Source organism: Moschus berezovskii, chromosome X, assembly GCF_049115385.1.
Source record: "Moschus berezovskii isolate FMDL1 chromosome X, NW_MosBer_1.0, whole genome shotgun sequence".
In the NCBI taxonomy this organism is placed as follows: Eukaryota; Metazoa; Chordata; class Mammalia; order Artiodactyla; family Moschidae; genus Moschus; species Moschus berezovskii.
The window spans coordinates 108,960,527-108,979,588 of NC_142488.1; the positions used below are offsets into that span (position 1 = coordinate 108,960,527).

Here is a 19,062-nt window from a genome sequence, read left to right on the forward strand (position 1 = left end):
CACTGTCTGATATTTTAGAGAAGAGGAAGGAAAGTAAGAAACTTTCTCTAGACCCCTTACTTGTATTCTTGTAGTATAAGATATTTTAAATATACAGTAAGCATCATACAATTCCCAGTGATGTCTCATTTAAGCCAAATAATAATCGGTAGAATATTGAGCATAGCACAGTGTTTATGTGGAAACCGAGTCATTTATTAGTTAAAAAAAAAGTGTAACATTGAGATACAGTATTAGAGTAATCCATTTCCTAACTTTAACATTTATTTTAGGGTGCATGATGGCTGGCTGTCCAAACACTTTGGAGTAGACTGAAAATCACAAATGCTGCCAGCTCTCCGAAACAGATCAGGAATAATGCAGGCCTGGCTTCAGCATCTTAGTAGCCTGGAAAGTTCATTTACACTTAATCACAGTAAGAGCAGAATGTGGGTAAGGTACCGATTTGAAACAGATGTTAATACTATTTAACCTAAATCACCGTTACAGCTGGAGGTCATTTCACATCTCTGTTTCTGTACAGTCATTTCATCATATGTGAATATAATATCAAATATGCCTGGATTGTTTTTGGCAATTTTAGTTAATAGTGAGTTCTTAGTTTAACATGACAGAAATTAATTTTCTCATTGAATTATTATTCTTATATGATTTTTCATTCAATATCTTTTATCCATATTTTAATGCAAATAATGACATTTGAATATAATAGTATATATAATATTTGTTGAGAGTGACTATTGTTCATTCAGTGATTTTTAAGGGATTACCCATCCTGAGCTGTCTGTAGAAATCAGAGCACTGTAAATACTATTTTGACAAAGATGTATTTCACACAGGTAGAAATACTGACAAGTTCAATAGGACAAGGAGGAAGCTAGAGGGTCATATAAATGAAAGCTATCGTCTAAACTATGGGGTCGCACAGAGTCGGACACGACTGAAGTGACTTAGCAGCAGCAGCAGCATCCTCTAAAAAGCAAACCTTAATAAAAAGTCAAAGAATCTGAAAACATTCATTTCCATACGGTCCTTTAGAGGTTGCATAAGAGGAAACCAGCAGAACTGGCTCTGCCATAAGGACTAATAATAAGCACAAATGTCTTGAGCAGATGGATGCTGAGCTACTAGACTCAGGACCTTTCAAAAAAAAGCAACTGTCACAGCCTTCAGCTTTACTTTGTCACTTGTAACGATGTAAAGAACCTATGTCTTTCAGTTGGCCCAGATGCTTTGTTTTCCTTCTGATTTAGAAACAAGTCTCATACCATTGGCATCATTGAAAACATCAGGCCACAGGGAACCACTGTACATAGCATAGCTGCATTTCTATGAGTTTCTCATTTTTGTACACATAATTAGCAGCACAGTCTAAAATGCCTCCCACGTTATTTCTTAGTTACATACCTAGATCATCACTCACATCTTGTCTTCAAAGAAGTAGGCACCTATTTATTTGTTGCAGAGCTGTTGATACAAAGCTGAAGTAAAAAACATATAGCAGAATTGATTAACCCAGATCGTATTTGATTAAGGAGTAAATACAGCAAAACTCATTAAGTCTGCAGGTATTGAGAGCCTGGTGTCTTTTTGCTTGTCTCTCTCTCTGAGTCTTTGGGAGAGAAAATCATTCAAAACTATTATGTGAATCCCAGTTTTAATTTCCTTTTTTTAAAAAAAAAAAAAGAAACAACTTTCAGGTTCTTCAACAACTGAAGCAGACATTTTCCATCAGGCACTTCTTGAAGGAAACACTGCTACGGAAGTTTCCCTAACAGTGCTAGATACCATATCATTTTTCACTCAGTGTTTCAAGGTAAAAATGAAAAGTTAGGGCTCAGTTGGTATCATTGCAAAGAAAATATGCAAAACTTAACTAGGCAGATGAAGCTTAGTACAGAATAACAGCCCCCAGTGAGCAGTCAGGACACTTGGGTGGCGGATCTAGTGTGACCTCAAGAAATCACTGAGACTCATCCTTAAAATGAGAGAGTTGGACTATTAATAATTTGTTCTTTATTTCCCTTCTCTATTATTTTTTGTTTAAAAACAGGTATTTTCATACTTTTATGAAAATACCCAGTCATTTTTAGCCTCAATTATGATTGAGTCAGCCTGTCCAAATACCTACTGAGATGAGGTGTCTTGTCAAGCCAGATGATGTCCAGGCAGACTGGCTGGCTGGCTGGTGTCCCTTGCCAGGGGTTTATTGGTTTTATTCCGATGCTTGCCTCTCAGTACAAATCATCATTGCTAGGATTAAAAAATATAAGAAGAAGAAATTGAAAGCAGTTATCTTGCAGGTTTGTCGAAGGTATAAAATGAGATAATGGATGTTAGAGTGCTTTGAATAAACCTTACATAACTATGCGCTTTTCTTAGTCGCTCAGTCGTGTCCGACTCTGCGACCCCATGGACTGTAGCCTGCTAGGCTCCTCTGTCCCTGGGATTCTCCAGGCAAGAATACTAGAGTGGGTTGCCATTTCCTCCTCCAGGGGATCTTCCCAACTGAGAGCCTGAACCCAGGTTTCCCGCGCTGCAGGCAGATTCTTTACCAGCTTAGCTACCAGGGGAGCCCATATAACCATAATGTGAGGTGACAGTAGTGGGAGAAGTCAAAAGTGAAAACTCGTGCTGGCTCTTCGTCTGAGTTACACAGATTGTTTTCTGTTCTTTCCCCTTCTCAAAGTAATTCCGTTAATTGCTTCAGGCCTCCAGCTTTACTATGGAAACCAGGCCTGTGCTTTTCAAAGAGTCTTATAAGGGAAAACTGAATTAGATAGTAATGAGAAATAGACTGCCGAATTTCTGTATGAAGTATTAAATTTGTTCTGATTAAAATTCAACCCAAATTCATTTTTTATTATGCCAGTCAATAAGACATTTGGTCTCAAGGTTTGCATTGTTATTTCTTCCTCCTATTCAGACATTTCTTATTTATGTAACATACATCTCTTGTTAGTTGACATCTCTGTTAGATGACAGGCACTATCCTAAGTGCTTTAGAAATATTAACTCATTTTTTTATTGTGGCACTGGGGGTAGAAAAGAGGACTGCAGATGGGCACCAAGGATCTTTTTGAGATGATGGGAATGAATGGATTGCAATGACTGCACAACTCTGTAAATTTATTAAAAATAATCAAATCATAAATTTAAAATAGGTAAATTTTGTTGTATGTAAATTCAACCTCAATCAACTTAAAAGGACAAATATTAAGTCACCTTTAATCCTCACACTAGCTTTGTGATGTGGATACTATTATTTTTCCCATTTTAAAGTGAGAAAAGTGAAGCTCACAGGGAACTTAATGTCACATAGCTAGTCAGTAGGAGATCAGGATTTTAATCTTGGCCAGTTATCACAAGAGTCCTTGCTTCTAACCACTACCCCATGCTTTTAAGTAGACTAAGGAAGGAGCCTGAGAAGGCAATGGCAAGCCACTCCAGTACTCTTGCCTAGAAAATCCCATGGATGGAGGAGCCTGGTAGGCTGCAGTCCGTGGGGTCGCTAAGGGTTGGGCACGACTGAGCGACTTCACTTTCACTTTTCACTTTCCACTTTCACACATTGGAGAAGGAAATGGCAACCCACTCCAGTGTTCTTGCCTGGAGAATCCCAGGGACGGGGGAGCCTGGTGGGCTTCCGTCTATGGGGTCACACAGAGTCGGACACGACTGAAGTGACCTAGCAGTAGCAGCAGCAAGGAAGGAGCCAGAAAGATGGAGCACCATTCTGGGATTCTGGCTATCAGTGTTACCATTACATCTGTTACAAATATGCCTATGGTTTTGGCCTTCCCTGGTAGCTCAGACGGTAAAGCGTCTGCCTACAATACAGGAGACATGGGTTCGATCCCTGGGTCGGGAAGATCCCCTGGAGAAGGAAATGGCAACCCACTCCAGTACTCTTGCCTGGAGAATCCCATGGACCGAGGAGCCTGGTAGGCTACAGTCCATGTGGTTGCAAAGAGTCTGACACGACTGAGTGACTTCACTTCACTTCACTTCAAGGGAGGAGCCAGAAAGATGGAGCACCATTCTGGGATTCTGGCTATCAGTGTTACCATTACATCTGTTACAAATATGCATATGGTTTTGGTTTTTTGTTGTTACTTATGGCCAAGTTGTAACCTGCTAATTGGTTTCTTAAGGGATAGGAGAGCAGGGCTGAAGACATTAACCAATGCATTATTTTTTAAACAGAAAGGTCACAAACTAATAGATACTTCTCTCCACTTTCTAGTTTCTTTTATATCTTTACTTTAGTAAGTTTACAGAGTTGTGCAGTCATTACAATCCAGTCATTCCCATTATCTCAAAAAGATCCTTGGTGCCCATATGCAGTCCCCCTTTCCACCTCCAGTCTCACAATAAAAAAGTAAGTTAATATTTCTAAAGCACTTAGGATAGTGCCTGTCATCTACCAAGAGATGTATGTTAAATAAATTAAGAAATATCTGAATAGAAAGAAGGAATAAGAGTGCAAATTTTGAAATCAAATGTCTTATTTACTGGCACAATAAAAAATGAATTTGAGTTGCACATTCATCAGAACAAATTTAATACTTCATGAAGAGATTCTGCAGCCTATTCCTGATAAGTATCTAAGGAACCTTTAAACAGTTTGTGTAGTCTTTCAATTGTGATACCTGTTATTATCTCTACTCATAGAGGGTTTAATTGTCACCAGTGGTAGACATACACTAAGCATACATTTGGGCTTCCCTGGTGGCTCAGAGGTTAACGCGTCTGCCTCCAATGCGGGAGACCCGGGTTCGATCCCTAGGTCGGGAAGATCCCCTGGAGAAGGAAATGGTAACCCACTCCAGTATTCTTGCCTGGAGAATCCCATGGATGGAGAAGCCTGGTAGGCTACAGTCCCCGGGGTCGCAAAGAGTCGGACACGACTGAGTGACTGAACAGAACAGAACAGAAGCATACATTTAAAAACGAATTGAATCATAGAATTTTAAAATAGAATTGATGTTTTCCTTAATTCTTACATTACTTTGTTTCTGTCAGAGAAATGCAAAGGCTAGTTATCGTGTATCCATTTTTAATTTACTGATTTCTTAATTAAGAAGCAATTTGATTAGGTCAATAGAAAATACACTTCCCATAATAGTTCTGTATTTGCTGTGGTATACTGGAAAAAGAAATTTTTTCATCTGTTTAAAAGCAGGTTACTAAGTATGGATGTAGTTTTTATAGTATTTTGCGAATTCCAAGTTGAAAGATGGCAGAAATGTTTTTAGATTATGTTAAGCTTCTCATTGTTATTTTTCAAGCAGTGGTTTGATGGACAGGTATTGGTAAAGCCTGTTCTCTCATTTTAGGGGGAGCAGCATAAACTATTTGTAAAAAAAGCTTTTTTATGTTTTCTAGAGTCAGCTTTTAAATAATGATGGCCACAACCCGTTAATGAAAAAAGTATTTGATATTCATCTTGCTTTTCTTAATAATGGGCAGTCTGAAGTGTCACTGAAACATGTCTTTGCCTCACTGCGAGCGTTCATCAGTAAGGTAAGGAACAAATCTTTGTGGCTGTGAGTGGCCTTGTTTCTTGGTAAGAAAGATCAGGGGAACAGGATCTCCAAACCTCAGATAATGAAGCCATTATATCCTGCCTTCGTAAACATTAATACAGAACAGCAAAATACAGAAAGAGGGCCTGACCACGAATTCCCTAAAATCACCACATGCTTTTAATTTCATCTTGTTGTTCCTTTTTTTTTTCCAGTAGGCTCCTTTGAGGAGTGTCATGGTAAAGTTATCAGCTGTCAATATTTCTTCTCTTTGGTTTCTTTTTAAAGTATTAGCATGCTGAAGATATATAACTTGTGAGTGCGCTCCTGTATAATCACTTTGAAAGCAAAGACAAGTTACAAAACCCAAGGGCCTTGTATGATATCTTGCAAGTGGTAGGCACTTAATACATGTTCAGATGAATGAATCCTTCCTTTCAGTGCTAATTGTATCTGTGCGCTCCAGATTTTCAGGCCATTTACGTCATGTAAACTAAAACTTCAGACTAGGTTTTTAGGAACAAGTATGACTCAGCAAAAATTTATTGCTGGTCTGTTAAGCATCAGAAACCTAGATAGAGTTAAAATTATGGAAAGTCACAGTCTAGGCTTCCACTCTGGTATTTGTAACTCCACCAAGACAAATTCAGTTAACTGATTTGTAGAATAGGCTAGCCGAGCAACTTTTTTGTCATTCTTTGTTTGGCAATTTATTGTCCCAAATCGATAGAAAAGTAGATCATTTTGAAGGTTTATTTTTAAATTGCCATTCTGTAATGCAGTTTTGTGAATAAAGAAATAAATGAAAAGCTGAGTTCAGTGGAAGCGTATGACAAGCAACTAAGGGAAAGGGATTCCAAAATCATTCATTTACTGAACAGTGACTGGATGTGTAATTACTGGTGTCAGATTTTGTGTCAAAGATACAGTCTGAGGGCTTATTGTGCAGTAGAGGAAAGCACACATCGATGCACATCTACAAATACCATTAGGACAAAGGAAGCCTACAGAGAACTGAGAGCAAATGGAAGGACAGGAAACACTAATTGAGCAACATTTCTCTGCAGCACTCAAGTTAGGATTTAGTTTGGACTCAGCAATTGAGATGAGACTGAAGAGGTCAGTGGGGACCAGATGGTTGTGTCCTCATGGTTTTCAGTTAGACTTCTTCTTTTAGGTGTCAGGGAGCAGGAAAGCAACATAATTAGATTTGTATTAAGAAAGTTGTTGCAGGTATGGGAAAATCTCTTTGAGAATAGTACAGAAGCATAATCTCTGCTCTCATGAAGATTTCAGTGGGTGGAAGGGGGAGAGAAAATAAATAAGTAAATAAAATAGTAATCGGAAAAAGTTCTTGGAAGGAAACAAGGTGGTGAAATAGAGGACAATGATTTGTGGGAGTTACTTTTGAAGGGTTTGTCACTTATTTTTATATTTTAACTTTTTAAATTAAGACTGTATGTTTTGAAGCCAGTTTTAAATTCCCAGCAAAATCCAATGGGAAATACAGAAATTTCCTATATATCACCAACCCCACAAACATACATACAGTCTCCCCCATTATAAACATCTGCCACCAGAGTGCTGCCTTTATTACAACTGATGAATTTACATTGACACATAATAATCTTCCTTGTGGGCTCCCCTGGTGGCTCAGTGGTAAAAAGAACTCGCCTGATAATACAGGAGACTCAGGTTCAATGCCTGTGCTGGGAAGATCGCCTTGAGAAGGAAATGGCAACCCGCTCCAGTATTCTTGCCTGGGAAATCCCATGGACAGAGGAGCCTAGCAGGCTAAAGTCCATGTGGTCGCAAAAAGAGTCAGACACGATTTAGCAACTAAACAACAGTCTTGCAAGGTGCACAGTGTACATTAAGGTTCATTCTTGGTGCATATCCCATAGGTTTGGACAAATGGCATGTACCCATCTTAGTATCAAACAAAGTATTTTAACTGCCCTAAAAATCTCCATCAACTTACCACTCCCCTCCCCACCACCCCCTGGTAATCAGCAGTCTTTTTACTGTCTCCCCAGTCTTGCCTTTTCCAGAATGTCATATAGTTGGAATCTGGGTTTGTCACTTCTAAAACAAGACCTGAAATATGAAAAGGGGCCAGCCGTTTGAAAAGCTAAAGGAAAAACATTCTAGGGAGAAGAGATAGAGCTTGAAATTCTGGGAACTGAAAGGTCAGTTTAGCTGGAACGGAGTGAATTAGGGAGATCATCAGCATCCCAGTAGCAGTTGAAGCCATGGGAGTGATTTAAGTTCCCCTGGAAGAGCAAGAACAACAACAAAAAGTTAAGAAGAGCCGTACGTTGGAGAAAAGCAACATAGAAGGGGTTGGAAGAGGAGTCTATGGAGGAGATGAAAGGGAGCAGTCACAGAAATAGGAAGAAAGGCAAGAAAGAAGTCTATCACAGAAGCCAAAGGAGAAGAGAGTATCAGCATTATTATGCAATACAGAGTGGCCTAATAAGATAAGGTGGAAAGGGAGTCCATTGGAATTGGCATTACGAGGTCATTGATGATTTTGGTCATTGCCCACTCAGAGAAGTGATAGATAGAAGACTTCCTATAGCAGATTAACTACTCTACCGCTGTGCCTTCCTTTCCTGTATTTTCATACAGGGGTATCTTGCCCAACAAGATTCATTTAATCTGGTAAAACCATTGATGAGATTTTTTCAATGCCAGCTAGAAAGCATTTATTAAATGTTCATTAATAAATGAAGAAGCATAAACAGTAAGAAGCATTGTACTTAGTGTTAAGGTGATAAAAAGAAGACAGACTCCTATCAGATCAGATCAGATCAGTCGCTCAGTCGTGTCCGACTCTCCGCGACCCCATGAATCACAGCACGCCAGGCCTCCCTGTCCATCACCAACTCCCGGAGTACACTCAAACTCATGTCCACAGAGTCGGTGATGCCATCCAGCCATCTCATTCTCTGTCGTCCCCTTCTCCTCCCGCCCCCAACCTTTCCCAGCATCAGAGTCTTTTCCAGTGAGTCAACTCGTCGCATGAGGTGGCCAAAGTATTGCAGTTTCAGCTTTAGCATCAGTCCCTCCAATGAACACCCAGGATTGATCTCCTCTAGAATGGACTGGTTGGATCTCCTTGCAGTATAAGGGACTCTCAAGAGTCTTCTCCAACACCACAGTTCAAAAGCATCGATTCTTCGGCAATCAGCCTTCTTCACAGTCCAACTCTCACATCCATACATGACCACAGGAAAAACCATTGCCTTGACTAGACGGACCTTGGTTGGCAAAGTAATGTCTCTGCTTTTTAATATACTATCAAGGTTGGTCATAACTTTTCTTCCAAGGAGCAAGCGTCTTTTAATTTCATGGCTGCAATCAGCATCTGCAGTGATCTTGGAGCCCAAAAAAATAAAATCTGACACTGTTTCCACTGTTTTTCCATCTATTTCCCATGAAGTGATGGGACCAGATGCCATGATCTTTGTTTTCTGAATGTTGAGCTTCAAGCCAACCTTTTCACTCTCCTCTTTCACTTTCATCAAGAGGCTTTTGAGTTCCTCTTCACTTTCTGCCATAAGGGTAGTGTCATCTGCATATCTCCTATAATATGGCCTTAAATTCAATATTTCTGAGAAATAATTTTGAAATAAGGCCCTAGTCTTATGTTGATTCCTATAATATGGGTTTAAATCCAATATTCCTGAGAATGATTTTGAAAGAATCTAGCTTCATACTCCCTGAAAAAATCCATTGTGTACTCTGAAGCAGCTTAACACACACTTGCCTAAGCATGGAAGTTTGCAACAAGCCTATGTTCTATGTATAGCTTATATTCTGCAAAGCAGACTGAATACATTCCAAAAGCAGCAGTCACTTGCCTGTTTTGAGGATTACATAGTCACTTTTGTACTTTTCCTATGCCAAACTGTATTTCATTCAACACTGTTTATGAATAGAGGATGCGCATGTTTCTGTTTATGTGTGTACACTTCATCTATACTCCATTTGTTAAAAGATAACTTTATTTGCTGAATAGATTCTTGATATGTTTTCCCAGCATTTGGAAGTTTATAATGTAAGGAACTGTTTAAATATAAAGCAAAAGAGTAAGTAATGCAGATTGGCCTTCCCATTTTTATGGCCCAAATTGAGACCATCATCATGAAATGAGTCATCATTTCAGTCATTCATTAATACATTCTGGTCTTTAAGTTTTTATCTATCTTGGGCTCTCCAGAGCAGTACCCTAATCTTATGTTGATTGTGTATCCTCAAAGCACCCAGCTTAGTTTTAGGGAGAATACTGTAGGCACTTGATAGTTGATTGATTTCTGTTTTATGATTTTTCAGATAATTATTTGTGTTTTTCCTATTGTTTAGTTTCCCTCAGCCGTTTTCAAAGGAAAGGTAAACATGTGTGCCTCATTTTGCTAGGAGGTTTTAGAGTGCTGCACGTCAAAGATTAGCTCAACCAGGAATGAAGCCTCTGCACTTTTGTATCTTCTGATGAGAAACAACTTTGAGGACACCAAAAGGAAAACCTTTTTAAGGACACATCTGCAGGTCAGTGAAAACTGAAGCTTCTCTTTCTTCTGTTCAATCTTTAGCCTCTCTGCATTAAGATCGAGAGCTCCCCTGTCTAATACAAAGCTATTAGCCACAGGTGGCATCTAGCACTTGAAATGTGGCTAGTCTCAATTCAAGACACATTGACTTTTGAAGACTAAGTACAAAGAAGTAAAAAAAGAAAAAAAAAAAAAAAAGAAAAAGTTAAAAAGTAAAAAAAAAACCAACATAAAAGCTCCTTGACCTGCATACAGGTTTCTCAGGAGGCAGGTTGGGTGGCCTGGTATTCTCATCTCTTGAAGAATTTTCCACAGTTTGTTGTGATTTTCACAGTCAAAGGCTTTCACATAGTCAAGGAAGCAGATGTTTCTCTGGAACTCCCTTGCTTTCTCTGTGATCCTGTGAATGTTGGCAATTTGATCTCTGGTTTCTCTGCCTTTTCTAAACCCAGCTTGTACATCTGGAAATTTTTGGTTCACCTACTGTTGAAGCCTAGCTGAAGGATTTTGAGCATAACCTTACTAGCATGTGAAATGAGCACACTTGTATGGTAGTTTGGCACTGCCCTTCTTTGGGATTGGAATGAAAACTGACCTTTTCCAGTCCTGTCCTGTGGCCATTGCTGAGTTTTCCAAATTTGCTTGCGTTTTGAATGCAACACTTTTAACAGCATCACCTGTTGGGATTTTAAATAACTCAGCTGTAATTCCATCACCTCCTTTGTTCCTAGTAATGCTTCCTAAGGCCCCCTTGATTTCACACTCCAGGGTGTTTGGCTCTAGGTGAGTGCCCACACCATCATGGTTATCCAGGTCCTTAAAACCTTTTTTGTATAGTTCTGTGTATTCTTGCCAGCTGTTCTTTATCTCTTTTGCCTCTGTTTGGTCCTTACATTTCCTATCCTTTATTTTGCCCATCCTTGCATGAAATATTCCCTTGGTATCTCCAGTTTTCTTGACGAGGTCCCTAGTCTTTCCCATTCTATTGTTTCCTTCTACTTCTTTGCACTTTCATTGAAGAAGGCCTGTTACCTCTCCTTGCTATTCTCTGGAATGCTTCATTCAGTTGGGTATATTTTCCTTTTCTCCCTTGCCTTTCACCTCACAGCTATTTGTAAAGCCTCCTCAGACAACCACTTTACCTTCTTGCATTTCTTTTTCTTGGTGATTGTTTTGGTCACTGCCTCCTCCACAGTGTTCATAGTTCTTTAGGCACTCTGTCTACCAGATCTAGTCCCTTGACTCTGTTTGTCACTTCCGCTATATAAACATAAGGGATTTGATTTAGGTCATATCTGAATGGCCTAATGGTTTTCCCTAATTTCTTCAATTAAGCCTGAATTTTGCAATAAGGAGCTCACGATCTGAGCCACAGTCAGCCCCAGATCTTCTTTGTGCTGACTGTGTAGAGCGTCTCCATCTTTGGCTGCAAAGAATGTAATCAGTCTGTTTTCAGTGTTGACCATTTGGTGATGTCCATGTGTAGAGTCGTCTCTTGTGTTGTTGGAAGAGTATGTTTGCTGTGACCAGTGTGTTCTCTTAACACAACTCTCTTAACCTTTGCCCTGCTTCATTTTGTACGCCAAGGCCAAACTTGCCTGTTACTCCAGGTATCTCTTGACTTCCTGCTTTGGCATTCCAATCCCCTATGATGAAAAGGACATCTTTTTTTTTTTTTTTTTTGGATGTTGGTTCTAAAAGGGCTTGTAAGTCTTCATAGAACTGGTCAGCTTCAGCTTCTTCAACATCAGTGGTTGGAGCATAGACTTGGATTCCTGTGATGTCGAATGGTTTGCCTTAGAAACGAACTGAGATCATTCAGTCAGTTTTGAGATTGCACCCTAGTACTGCATTTCAAACTCTTTTGTTGACTATGAGGGCTACTCCATTTCTTCTATGGGATTCTTGCCTACGGTAGTAGATATAGCGGCCATCTGAATTAAATTGGCCTATTCCCATTCATTTTTGTTCACTAAGATATTGATGTTCACTCTTGCTATCTCCTGCTTGATCACATCCAATTTACCTTGATTCATGAACCTAACATTCTAGCTTCTTACACACTATTGTTCTTTACAGCATCGAACTTTACTTTCACCACCAGGCACATTGACAACTGAACATCATTTCCACTTTGGCCCAGCCACTTCTTTCTTTCTGGAGCTATTAGTAATTGCCCTCCACTCTTCCCCAGTAGCATATTGGACACCTTCTGACCTGTGGGGGCAGGGGGAGGTGCTTATCTTTCGGTGTCATATCTTTCTATCTTTTCATACTGTTTATGTTAATGGGGTTCTCACAGCAAGAACACTGGAGTGGTTTGCCATTCCCTCCTCCAGTGGACCACATTTTGTCAGAACTCTCTACTATGACCCGTCTGTCTTGGGTGACCCTGCACAGCATGGCTCAGAGCTTCATTGAGTTATGCAAGCCCCTTCTCCATGAGAAGGCTGTGATCCATGAAGGCTGGGGATAGATTAGTGAATAAAAGAAACCAAAAAATCTATTTTTATGAAACTTACTCTAGTGGTTGAAGACAGAGAAACAAAACAATAAATTTTGTAATATATTAGAAGGTGAATATTTTCATGGAAAAAATAAAACAAAGTGGGGTGATGGGAGGTAAATACAGTGGACAAGCAAAGCTTCATTGAGAAGTTGTCATTTGAGGAAAACTTGAAGGAGGTGAGAGAGGGATCATCTATCTGGCTATGTGGAGGACAAGAACATTCCAGGTAGAGGGAACAGCAGCATGTGAAACAGTGACAAGGCAGGAGTTCTGGTTTGTTCAGTAAATAGCATTGAGGCCTGGGCAGTTGGAACCAGTGAGCAAGAGAAGAGTAGTAGAAAATGAAGTCATGGAGGTGTAGATGGGGCAGCCATAATATGCAGGCCACTGCAAGGACTTTGGCTTTTCCTCCGAGAAAGAAGCCGATGGAGAGTTTTTGAACAGAGAATGACCTTGTCTGACGTATTTTAAAAGGCTTATTCTGACTTAAATACTGAGAATAGATTATAAGTAGATTAGAAATATTTATTTTGGCATTCAAGTTATATACCATACCTGGTATATAGTAAGTGTTAATAAATATCAAATGGTTAGCACATTTTCAAAGCAATCTAACTTTAAAATGACATTTCTGTATAATCAGGATGTTTAGATATACATTAGATATTAGATGATACAAATGGTATTTTTAGGTATGATAATGTAATGATAGTTATATTTAAAAGAGAGATTATTAGAGATACATATAGAATACTGATAAAAATCAGTTAGTGATGTTTAGATCTCACTTTGACTGTTCCAGCAAAAATAAGCAAATACATAAAAGTGGGAAGATTGATAAAACAATTTGAATAAAATGTTGATAATCATTAAAGAAGGTGATGGATACATGGAGTTTAGCACAATGTCTTTAGGGATGATCCTGGTTTATTAGGACAAAGAGGTGAGTAATTAATAAGTAGCAGATTCAACATAAAGAGGAGTTGGGCTTTAGTGGGTCCGATTTTAGTCAAGCACAATATTACATGATGAGAAAACAAATAGGGAAGAAAGAGGATGAAGCTTTTGTTTTTCTAGTTTTAAGATTTTTTTCATGTCTAAATAGGTATGCAGTGGAACTGATGAAGACCCTGATGATAAAAATGTACCATTTGGACAACGGCCGCTTTGCAAATATAAAGGACATACTGCTGATCTGCTTGATATTTCTTGGTCTAAAGTAAGAAATTCTATTTGAATTTCGTATTCTGTATAACTATTTAGGATAAGAACACATGTTTTATTTGTATGATTGTCACCATCAAGTCTGAATGTCTGTAGCTACTTTGTGGGAGCTACATATTAATTGAAATTTAAGAATAGAAATGATAGATTAGGCTAATAAGAAAATGTTTATATTACTCAACAGCTTCTATCTGGATCTGTCTATATACTTATACTTCTTGCTTCTTTTATAAAGTAGTTTTGCAAAATAACTATCCTCAGCAAAATGCATATGACTTCAGCTGCAAAGATGAAGTCTAACCTAGCCAATCAAGACTGTTTTGGAGCTAGTCTGCTACCTTCATGAAATTATTAATTTAGGTTTAACAATTATATTCTACAAATCAATGGTAAGTCTTCACTTTATGCTTTCTTTCCTTAGAGCAAGATTAAAATACCAATCAAATATCTTAGAAGTTTGCAAAAATTTTAAGAGATATTTTAAATTTCATTTAAGATATCTGAAACATGAAGCTGTTTTTGGAATTTTTGCATTATTCAATATACTTTCTTTGTATTAAAATTTGTCAGTAATCAGAATCTAATATAGATTAAGAATTTGTGGGGGAAAGTAATATTTAAAAGCCTTAAATTGAGAAAAGTCATCCAACTTAACAAAATACTAGCAAGATACTGGTAATGCCCATATATTTTAACTATGTCAGGAGAACTTCACGTATCACAAAGATATCACTGGTATGTATTGGCAAGTCAGATTCCCCGGTGGGTCTGTGACAAAGAATCTGACTGCCAATGCAGGAGACGTGGGTTCATCCCTGGGTCAGGAAGATCCCCTGGAGAAGAGAATGGCAACCCGTGCTAGTACTCTTGCCTGGAAAACCTCATGGGCGGAGGCGCCTGGTGGGCTTCCAAAGAGTTGGACATGACTGAGCGTTCACACACACTAGCAAGTCAGGCTTCCCTGAGCTCCAGCTTTGAGTTACTCCACTTATGAAATGCTGCTCCTCTCATATTTGCTTAGATATTATGGGCACATTTCATAACATCTTTCTCGAGCCTCCTGGAACAAGCTTGGGCCTCACCTGGTAGTCTGATTCTAAATTGAGCCCCAGCTGTACTTTTGTACTTCCCCCTTCCCCCTACCCTGTATGAAATCTGTGTTGTCAGAAGATGGAAGATTAAAGTATCCTTAAATCTGATAATCCTATTCATCTAGAAGAAGAAGTACAAAGCCCCTAATTGGGAACCCTGCACTCATTTTACTGTCTTAAAGCAAGCCAGTATTTTTTGTGAAATGTAAAATGAACTGAAGAAATTAATTCTCCATTGACCCCTGTATCAGTCAGGGTTCTCCAGAGTAACAGAACCAAGAGGAAATACATACATCAGGAGGTTTATTTTAAGGAATTGGCTCACATGGTCGTGGGGCCAAGCAAATTTAAAATCTGTAGGGCAGGCTTTGAAAGCACAGCAGGTGTCATACTGGAGTCTTAAGGCAGAATTTCTTTCCAGAAAACCTCAGTTTTATTCTTAAGGCTTTCATCTGTCTGTGTGCTCCTCCCTTAACCTTTCTTTTTACTTAACTGTTTATGTATGTACATTTCTAGGTCTTATTGGCAATGAGATTCTAAGTCCCTCAAGAGTAGGGTCTGACTTTCTTCACTGTTGTTTCTTTCAGTATCTAGCACAGTTGATATTTATAGGGGGTTTTCTGTTTGTTGAAAATTTATTTTGTGCCAGGTAGCAAGAATTACCTTGTTAGCTCTTTTTTTTTTCTTTAATATTTAACTTGTTAATGCTGTGAGGTGGATGCTATTTCATATTGTGGATTAGAAGACTCGGCCTCTGACCCATCCCAGATCACAAAACTATTTATGGGTAGAACCTAGATCTGAATCTAATTTTTCTGACTCACACGACCAAGCTTAGTTCAAGAAAACTATTTAATTTTGTTTAGTTAATAAGTATATATTGAACAAAAATCTCTTATCATAATAGAACCAGTCTTGACACATCTTTCACATCTTCACTTTTAGGCATGTCTTAGTATTTCTTTTGTATACTTAAACCAATGGACTGTTTGAAGAATTGAATAAATTCAGTTTTAATGAACAGCATACCATAAGTTTAGTCTTTATACACTTGTTATAAAATATCAGGAAATTTAAGCAAACTGTATATAATCTTCAAAACTTCTGGAACTGAATGGACCTTAAAAATAAAAAGACTTTTTATTCGATGTTTCAAAAGTTAATGTAAATGTTTCAAAATTCTATTTTTTCGATTTCATTTTATATATATTTTTTTGTTTTTGGGTTTTTAGATTTTTTTCTTTTCTCTTTTTTTAACTTGTCAGATATTTTTAGTTGTAAGATATATCTTTATTTTCAAATAGGTATACCACATAAAATATACTTTCTTTTTACACTGGCCCAGATAGCATATATGTATCAGTTCAGTAACATATCTGAATCCATATCTGTGCTTAGTCTTTTTACATTCAAAGATTAAAGATTCTTTATTAGTTGAAGCAAATAACAAAACATCTCATTTTTTCATAAGCACTCTGCACAGTGGTATAGTGACCTAGAGCCAGACTACCCGGGTTCAAATTGTCGCTCTGCCCCTGACAAGGTATATAGTCTTAGACAAATCATTTAACCTCTCTACCTCAGTGTTCTCATTTGCAAAAGCAGATAATAATGTACATACCTCATGTGGTTGCTGCATGGTGCTGAGAACAATGTTGAGCATATTGTAAGTACTCAGTAAATATCATCATTATTTCAATTTGTTTAGCACCTTTACTCATGCCAAAAAACACTAAGATTTCATTTGAGTTTCCTCGGTCAGCATAACTCCTAGTTCTTCCCTTAAATAGATTTGTGTTTAGAAATTAAAGAGCCTCTGCCAGCTGGAAGCTTTTGACAAAGAGATGTTTGGTTTCTGGTGATGAGCCATCCTAATGCCTAAGTCAGTTACACTACCCTCTTCTAGCTTTGACAGTTCTGAGACATTTGACAATTTCTATTCTCTAATTTTCTTGCCTAGGTGCAGGTGCACAGTAGCTTTTCATTTCCATGCTGCTTTGGACGGTGATCTTTTTGAAGGCATGTTAAGTGACACTTAGGAAACTCATGTAAGTTAAAATTCACTAGTGTTATCAATGTGAAAACAACCAAAGCGATGCTAACTTCCAGTAGGTGCAGACTCCAACGACTGAGGCACACCCTGGTCCTCTCTTGGCATCTTGCAAATTTCTTTCAATAGAAATCATAAGATTCATCCTCATTTCAGAATATGTAACGTGAAAAAGTCTTAGAATCAAAGAAATATGGTATTTAACTATTTGGGGAAAAATGGGATTGTCCAAGTGAATTGGATATCTTTTTGTGCTGTCTGATGCTGCATATAACAGTAATAATAATAACAAAACTTTTGAGGTACTAAAAATGAAAGTTCACTTGTATGGTGTAAATATTTTTTACATGATGATAAAATAATTACTGTCAATTTCTCCATAGAACTACTTTCTGCTTTCTTCTTCAATGGATAAACAGTCAGATTATGGTACATTTCCAGAAGAGAATGCCTTTGCTGTTTTCAGCATATAGATTTTGTCACTGCCATAGCTTTCCATGCAAGAGTAAGTGTTTACATGTTTTTTGTTATACTATGAGGAAGGTGAGGGAACCAAGTTTCTCTGGAGGATATCTGGACTACAGGGAAAAAAAAATATTAATAGCCATATAGTTTACAGCTGCTTACTTTAATGTTTCATTCAGCTTTAGAAATAAGAAAGGAACTAAATATTGTACTAATCTACATTAGAAGAGATGGAAATATTATAGTGTAAATATCAATATACTAGTGAAAAGTCATCCCAAGTCTTTAATAAAACCTGCAGGGTATAAGTAAATAAGATATCCTGTTAAAGAGGAGAGAGGTTGGAGACAGTGGAAGAAGAAAAGACAGCAGGTAAATAAGAAAGGGAAGCATGTAGGCAGGAATAGTCAGTTGTAGGAGAGTCAGGAAGGGAAGAGACAAAGAAAAGGTTGAAAGTGGCAAAGACAAAAATTCATTACAAGATAGACTGAATTCCTGTTTCATGTCTGGAAACATTGTTAATCTTGAGATCTCCTCTTACTCATTTTCAGTGTAGAAAATCCTGTAAAAAAAAACAAAAAAGAAAAGAAAGAAAATCCTGTAATATCTTTCCTCCAGAAGGAATTTTGTATGATTTCAAGTAAAGGAGAAAAGCCTACTATGATGGACTCCAGACCTATCTGATGCCCTTGTAAGACAGATCCACTAAATGCATAAGGCTAGAGAAGCTTTAGTTCTTTGCAGCTGTATGCACAAGGGATGTCATGCGTTGGCGCTGCTTCACCGGCTAGGTTGAAATAAGTGGAAGGCTTGAGCTGACCTTCGTTGACTTTCCCTCCCCCATGTTGGTCTATATGATTACATTTCCAATCATGTCCTCATCTCTATATGTTAATGCCCGTTGTCTTTTTAATGCAGACTTTCAATTATATTCACATTTCTTTCTCTCTTTCCTCAGATTAAGAAAGAAGAATGACTTTTGTCTCTCAGTATAATTTCCCTCCCTGGGCAGGCTTATAACATGGGCATTAATGAAGTACTTTATTAAGAACTTTTGAAAATTAAAGATGTTTAATCATATCAGTTTGACCATCAAGCTCTCGAGGCTTCTTTCTGAAAAATACCCCCATCCTGTCACCTAAGGATGCAACAGAAGAATGGATTTAGCCCTGTCAGCAACTGGGAACAAAATCCCCCACCTCTATTTTAACTATAATGTATCAGAGTGGAAAGAGAGGGGTATCAGGTGGTGATAGTTATCCATGTGGAACTTTATCATTAAGGTTTCTGTTCAGTCAGCAATTTTCCTATACCTTTATTTGGTTTTATTTTAGAAACTGAAAAGCCTTATTTCTAAAACTTCTACTTAGCTGGAGAGTTTATGAGAGGGGCTAGGGAAGAATGGAGGGATGTTGACATTTTCCTTGGAAATATGACTCTATCAAATAATGTAACCTGGAAGGAAGCAGGGTTCTAAAAGAAATAGCAAAATAGAGATACTCACATATATACATATGTGTATACAAATAAAATGCTGAATTGTAAGACCAAGATAAAGTATTTTTACTTGTTCAGCACTTCTACTGGTATCCATTGAGTTGAGCCTACTATACTATATCCGTAAAAATACCTATTCTATGGA

The 19,062-nt window shown here is 38.0% G+C and overlaps 1 long non-coding RNA gene across 1 annotated transcript; it reads left to right on the forward strand.

Moving 5' to 3' along the window:
- The first annotated feature begins 299 nt into the window (after positions 1 to 299).
- LOC148773426 (uncharacterized) lies at positions 300 to 5,469 on the forward strand. Its single transcript, XR_016036928.1, has 3 exons — positions 300 to 415; positions 1,701 to 1,816; positions 5,389 to 5,469. It is a non-coding gene; the product is annotated as an uncharacterized LOC148773426 (long non-coding RNA).
- Positions 5,470 to 19,062: the final 13,593 nt, after the last annotated feature.